The following is a 6875-nucleotide window of genomic DNA, read 5'->3' on the forward strand; positions in this document are numbered from 1 at the left end:
ATCATGAAGCTCTTTCAGCTTTCACTAGCAGGATATAGCCACAAAACATGGCTTCGATCGCTTCGCCTTCAGGAAGCTGTTTCGCCAAACGATTTCGAAACAACTTCAAATCGGAGAAGATGTTCATCAGAGAAGCTGCTTTATGAGTTGTTTAGGAGAACTGAAGCTATGCCAAACAAACTTTACTTCTAATGAATTTTACATTTGTTAACTGTTAAGTATGATTGAGTTTAACATGTTGTTTGGAAAATATATATAACATCTTTGTAATTGACAGTTCGAAAATTGATTTTTCTAATCCTTTAAACAAATAAATAGCTTCAATATTTTATTAGTGTTTTTCTTCCTTGAAATTATTATGATCAATACATATTGTTCGATGCCGTGATACAATTAAATAATTAAAAGGAAAATAACAAGAAGTTGATTCATTTTACAAAAAGATATTGTTTAGATTCTATTAAAATTTAATATAAAACTCCTCACAAGGTGTTTACTGCACGAGACTAAAGTAATGGCCAAGAAATATGACGGGGGAAAAATAGATATATGAATCTTATTTATTGTACTAAGTAGCAAAAATACTTAATTAGCTAAGAAATACTATACGGACGCATACATTTGTACGGGTTTTTGACGGGCACTCAAGCAGATAAATTTATATCTTCTTTTTTGCACATTTCATAATCCCGTGAGAAAAATCGCATGAAAACCGGCCAAATGAAAGCCAGTCACCACCAAGGAGTTGCCTCCTGGCCCGTTCTGCACGCCGCATAAGACATGTCTCTCCCCAAAGACGAGCCCAGCGCGACTCCTCGCACCGCACCCCAAACCCCCGGGCCGCGTGTCAGTGAGCCACAGGAGCACGCTTGCCGGTCTCGCCCACCGGGCCGACGAGGCCAGCCACAGTCCAGAGGCGACAGAACACCAGAAAACCTATCCATCCTCGCAAGATTTTTTCCAACTTACCTCTCAGTGTTAAGATTCGTGCAAACAATAATAGACATTGGATCTACTCAAACCCTAAACTCTTCTCTCCCAACCTTCTCTCCCCACCGCCCGCATCGACGCCGCCCCGTGTGGTGCCCCGCGCCCGCACCCCGCTCCGCTGCCGTCCACACCCGCCACGCCGCCACGCGCAGGAAGTGCCGCCGCCGCCGCCCACACCCGCTCCGCGCGCGTTGCTTCCTACGCCGCCGCCTCCGCGCGCTGCGCCGCTCGCGCCGCCACCGCCTCCGATGAAGAAGCTCCATAATGTTGCCGTTCAACATTCCAAATTCAGCATTTTGTGCTTCTAGCTTCAACATTTTATCTGTACAATTTCAACATTTGATGGTCAAATGTTGAATTAGTTTAATAACATGTTGAATTAATTCAATCAAAATGTTAAACATATTTATAGTAGATAATTGAGTCTAAATAGGCTTTAAAGATGAATATCTATTTTACAGAAGATAGAGCAGCCGAAACCCAGGGATTCCGGGCGTCGCCAACCAATCCGCCCCCAACCTAACCCAATCGACCCCCACTTCCCCGTCCGGCCGTCCCGTCCTAGCCCAGCCGTCTGCGTCCCCATCCCACCACCTCCCCCCGTCCGTCCGCGTCCGCCGCGCCGCGCCGTGCGCGACGACCCAATCCACCACGCCACTTCGCCCCCCGTCCCGTCTCATTCTCGTCGCACCTCGCCTCGGCCTCGCCCCGCCCGCGCTCGATCCGTGCGCGCCATGGCCTCGGGCCAACAGACCCTCCGGTCCCTGCCCCCGTCCCGCCCAACCCTAACCCGACCGCACCAGCCGACCCGACCCCGCCCGCCGGGGCGCGCAAGCTCCCCATCAAGCGCCGCTCCCCGCGGCCGTCCTCCTCGCCCCCGTCCTCGTCCTCCCCGGCCTCCTCCGACCCGCTCCACGCCCCCGCGCCCGCTGGCGGCGCCGGATCGGACCAGCAGCAGCCGCCCTTCAAGTTCCAGCGGATCTGGTCCGAGTCCGACGAGCTCCGCTTCCTGCAGGGCCCTCGGCTGCGGCGCGCAGGGCCTCGTCTTCCCGCGCGACCTCACGTCTTCTACGACCGCTTCTCCGAGTCCATGCCCCAGCCCTACACCCGCGCCCAGCTCTCCGAGAAGCTCCGCCGCCTCAAGAACAAGTACCGCAGCGTGTCCGCGCGCGTCGCCGGGGGCCTCGACCCGGCCCGCCTCGCGCCGCACGATCGCGACGTGTTCCACCTCTGCTCCAGGCTCTGGGACCCCGCCAACGCCGCCACCTCGCCCTTCGCGTCCAGCGCGGGGGCCTCCGGGAACAAGCGCCGCCGCTCCAACCCGCGAGGCACGCAGCTCCTGCCCCCGGATGCGTCGGGGATAGCAACTCCCATGACTACAATGGGATTGGTTCCTCTGCCCCGGGCTTGTTTCCGGATGTTTCCAATGGCGAGGATGTGTTCTACCTTGAGCAGGAAAGCGGGCACCTAGGCGACCACGAAGGTGCCACCCTTGACAGCAAATTTGGTGTTATTGTGCAGGAGCAGCCCGAGGCCGTGGCTGCTCTCCCGAATGGGAACAATGGAATTGGCAATGAGATTGGAGACCACAAAGTGGTGGTGCCATGTAGCAACGAGCATCGAATGGCAAATGCTGTGCTGGATGTGTTTGAGGAGTGCCTGAGGGAGGCAAAGGCTAGCGGGATTATCAATGGTGGCAACGTGGGTGGGGGTGCTGAGGAAAGCGAGCTTGCAAAGCGGTGGAGAGCCCAGAGGATGGATGAGCTTGATGTCTTAAACTGGAGGCTGAGGTTGCTCGTTGAGGATGCTGCAGCGGCTGGGCACTGAAGCAGATATTTTGGTGGTATTGGTGAATGGTGATGTGCTTTCCACCCTTTGCCTCATTTGTATAGAAGCTAGGTTATTGTGCTATGCTTTGTAATGTTTTCTCAGCTTAACCTTGCCTCTAGAAAGCCTACTATATTTGCCTTTGTACACCTCTACGGATGTTATTGTCGAGTTTAATAATTTGAGCAGCATAATAATCTATGATATTTGGCATTGTTCTTACCATGTTTCATGCTGTTGATGTAGATGTAGATGATAGCTATGTTCATGTAGCTTCAGGCTTTCACATTACCATTTTCCAATTAGAAGGTGCTGTAACTGTACTATTAGAAGCTGTTGTACCTGTAACTTGTGGGCAATGAAGAAAAATGTTATTTTTCTTTGTCAACCACTTGTATTCTGAATTATTTCCCTACCATCCTATTGCTTCTCTTAAAAAGCTTCACTTTAAGGTACAAGACTAAGGAATGCTTCACCTTGTGAAAAATATGCTGCTGTTACCAAAAAAATCCTTGGCCCGTCTTGCTTCTTGATTACTAAAGTTTGGTCTTTTCATTCGGTTGTCATATGGGCTTGCTTCTCGAGCACTGATGGCAAATGCTATGCAATAATGGTGTGGCTAATGTCTATGTTTACCCATCTTTCCGGTTCTTGTTTGGGTTATACAATATGTTGCAACGATATTTTTTGGTGCATATGTGTTTCTTCTTCTGCATTTTCGTGTGGTAGTGAAAGAGAGGCATAGCCTATTCTGAGTACTGTCAATTGGAATGTTGGATGCATTTGCTGGATAGCATCCTGTGATCCAATTTGAAGTACATGGATACAGAATTTGGGGTGGTGTGGGTAGTGATCGCACCCCAGATATGCATATCTTCTTGTCGGTGTCCTGACCCGGCGGTCCAGACCCCAACTAGTAATGCTATGTTTCCTCGTCCTAGATGTTGATGCAAGAGGCAAGTAACACACGGGTTTATTGGTTCCGGCCGCGGGGCCGTACGTCCAGCAAGGGGGTGTGCGAGGGCACTGTATTATCTTGCACCGGAGGTGCCTGTAGTAGGGGGTATAGGCGAGGCGAGAGGGAGGGAAGCTCCCAGGTCTCTGCTAGATGAGAAGCTGATTGAGGCGAGTGCCAATATCGGGTGCCCAGTGGAGCTGAGCGTTGCGTTCTATCGAGTGGTCTGATTGCGCGATGTCAAAGACGTCCCCCTTGAAAGGAAGCCCGCCTCCTCCTTTTATAGTCATAAGGAGGGATGGTGTACAATGTACAGGGGATCGTGGAAGTCGTCTTTCCCCCGAATCGCGGGGGTGCAGTGGTCGAACACTGTGGGGCATGGCGTCGGGCGTGGCAGTTGTCCTGGGTATCATCCTTGGTCTTGCGGAGATCGCGTCGGCGCCCTGCCAGCCCCAGCAGGCGGCGTGGTCGTCGCTGTAAGGTGTACAGTCTTCCAAACATGGCGGGGTGGTGTTCCGTGGGCCCCGCAGGCCAGGGTCTTGCATATATATGAGCGCCAGTGGTAACGGAGCACGTGGCGATCCCGGACCCCCCTGGGCGGAGTGCTGGCGTGTGCACTAAGGAGGTTCGGGAGTCACATGGGGATCCCGGACCCCTCGAGGGGGGAGGTCCGGGCCTCCGGCTACTAGTGCTGAGCGTCCCTCCTTGAGGGGCACGTGGCGACACCGGACCCCTTCCCGAGCAGGGGCGGGTCCGGGGCCATACGTGTGGTGAGGTGGAGTCCAGACAGCCGGAGTTGGCAGAATAGTAACAGGAGCTGTGCCGAGCCCATCTCGTCCCGCGTCGCAGGTTCCCACAGTGCCGCCACAGCGTCCGGGATGGCGGAGCAGTGACCGGAGTTGGCGGACGGGACTCCGGTCACAACCACTCTGGGGAATGGCGGCCTGACACCGTCTGTCCTGGGCTTTGTGGAGGAGTGGTTGGCATTTAATGTCTCCGTACGACGGGCGGGTGAGCGGCAGGGCCATTTGTCCTTTACGTCGAAGGGTGGCCTCGAGCGAGGCGGAGATGATTCGCCCTGCTCGAGGGTAGGTTCGCTACCCTCGAGCGAGGCGGAGATGTTTGCCCACTCGAGGGTGGGTTCGCTACCCTCGAGCGAGGCGGAGACGCGGGGCGCGGTCGAGGGTCTCGATGGGAGCCCTCGAGCGAGACGGAGATCACCCCGTGAGTCCAAGGAGGGTTCGGATGGGCTGCATGGGGCTTCTTTGAGTTCTTTCCTTTCTTCCAGATTGGAAGGAGGCCGTGGGCCTTCGTGGGCTCAGTCGCCTAACATGTGTTTGCGTTTTTAGGGTGACTTTAGTACCCCGATTTGGGTGTCCCTAATCGTGGCACCCGACAGTAGCCCCCGAGGCTTTGGTCGAGTCAAGGGATTCGGCCAAAGGGTATTTCGGCGATTTTACCCCTTGACATGATCGATTGGTGTTGTGCTCCCGCCAGGCGCACCTGGGTGCCGGCCCAGCGGATGTGACAACTCGTCGGTCGGGGTAGTGCGCCCGAAAAGAGAGTACTTCGAGGCGTGCGCTCCCTTTTGTTTTGTTCCGGGGACAAGGCGCGTCAGCGCTGGGCGGGCCAGGGCCACGATGGCGCTTGCAGTTCTGCAGCTGGTGCGTTTGCCACGCTGTCCCGCGCCCAGGGTCTCGGCCCCGCTTCCCCTGGTCGCCTTGCGGTGCGCCGTTCGAGGGCAGTCGGCCAGCGTCGATGCTGCGCCGCTCAGTGTCCAAGGGCTCAGCTTTGCCTTGCCCGTCATGTCTTAGCACGGTAACCGAGGGTATCTCTCGTTCGTGGAGAGCCGTGCCATCCCGGGCGGTCCAAGCTTTCGCCCTTCGACAGGCTTGGAGCTTGGCGCCCGACGCAGCTATAAATAGGGGTCGAGAGACTCCCTTTCTTCTCCAACTTCTCTGCTCTTACACCTAACATCGCCCAAGTCTCGTAATGTTTTCCTTTGCCTTTCACGACCGGCCCCCAGATGGGGTGGCCTGGCTTTTTTAGGCTTTGATGTTAGAAGAATGCTTGCGAGCGGTGGGGGAAAGCCGGAGAGGGCGTGCGCACCATCCCTCAGCTTTAGTGGGATCAGCAGAAGAGCATCGGGCCCGTGGGGTCCTGCTTCTGCGATGTACCCTAGCCTGAAGGGGGATGGAGACGCCTGACCATGGCGTTGGTGCCAGATTTGGTGGCTGTTCTTCGCATCGTCCCCACTGGCGAAAAGGTTGCTCTCGGGGAGACGGTGTGGAGGGTGCTGTCCGCCAGCTTGACCCCCCGCAGGGTCTTCGGTGGAGGAGATGCTAGAAGAAAGCTTGCGAGGAGGGCATCCCGCTGGACCCGTGCGGTCTGGGGGCTGTTCCTCGCAATCCCTAGCAGCCTGGCCGTCGCGCCAGCCAGGGGCTCGGTGCTTTTCTTCGTCGCTCACTCCTCCCCAAGACAGGGAAAATTGCCACGCAGGTGGCAATGCGTTTGTATTTCTCGACGGCTTTAAGTCGGTAGCCCTTTGTAATCTTTGTTTGTAAAGAGCAATGAAGTCTCCTTCTCCTTCGCGGAAGAGGACGACAGAAAGTGTATGGGTGGGTGCCACCCCTGCAGGAGATTTCGGTCCTCGAATGTGTGAAGTTTCCTCCGTGGGGGCGCATCAGCGCACCCGCGGGTGTAGCCCCCGAGGATTTGGAGGAGTGTTTGTACTCATCCAAGGGCTATAAACGTCGCCTCGCTTGGTTGCTTTACTGGGGGGTGGCCATCCTGCGTCTTTTTCAGCCGGCATCGGCAATCCTTTCAGCGGCCTCGGCACTTTTCGTGCTGGAACAGCGACCCAGTGTCCAGCTTAACCATATAGCAGGCATGCGTCAAGAGTGGGAGTTTTGGTTTAGACACACGGAACTTCACAATCGACGGTCGTGGACCCATTCGAGGGTGCGGCCTGAGCCGCGGCGTGCGAGGAGCCCCCGAGCCCCGGCCTACGTAAAGGCGTTCGGGGAACCCTCGACTTTAGTTACGGCCCTCGTCGCCCTTCCGCAGGGAGGAAGGGTGAAGCGCACAATGCTACCCATGCCCG

General features: G+C 55.6%; 1 pseudogene; it reads left to right on the forward strand.

Annotated features, from left to right (window-relative positions):
• Positions 1 to 1709: 1709 nt before the first annotated feature.
• LOC120692611 lies at positions 1710 to 2997 on the forward strand (annotated as a pseudogene).
• Positions 2998 to 6875: the final 3878 nt, after the last annotated feature.

Source organism: Panicum virgatum, chromosome 9N (assembly GCF_016808335.1).
Source record: "Panicum virgatum strain AP13 chromosome 9N, P.virgatum_v5, whole genome shotgun sequence".
In the NCBI taxonomy this organism is placed as follows: Eukaryota; Viridiplantae; Streptophyta; class Magnoliopsida; order Poales; family Poaceae; genus Panicum; species Panicum virgatum.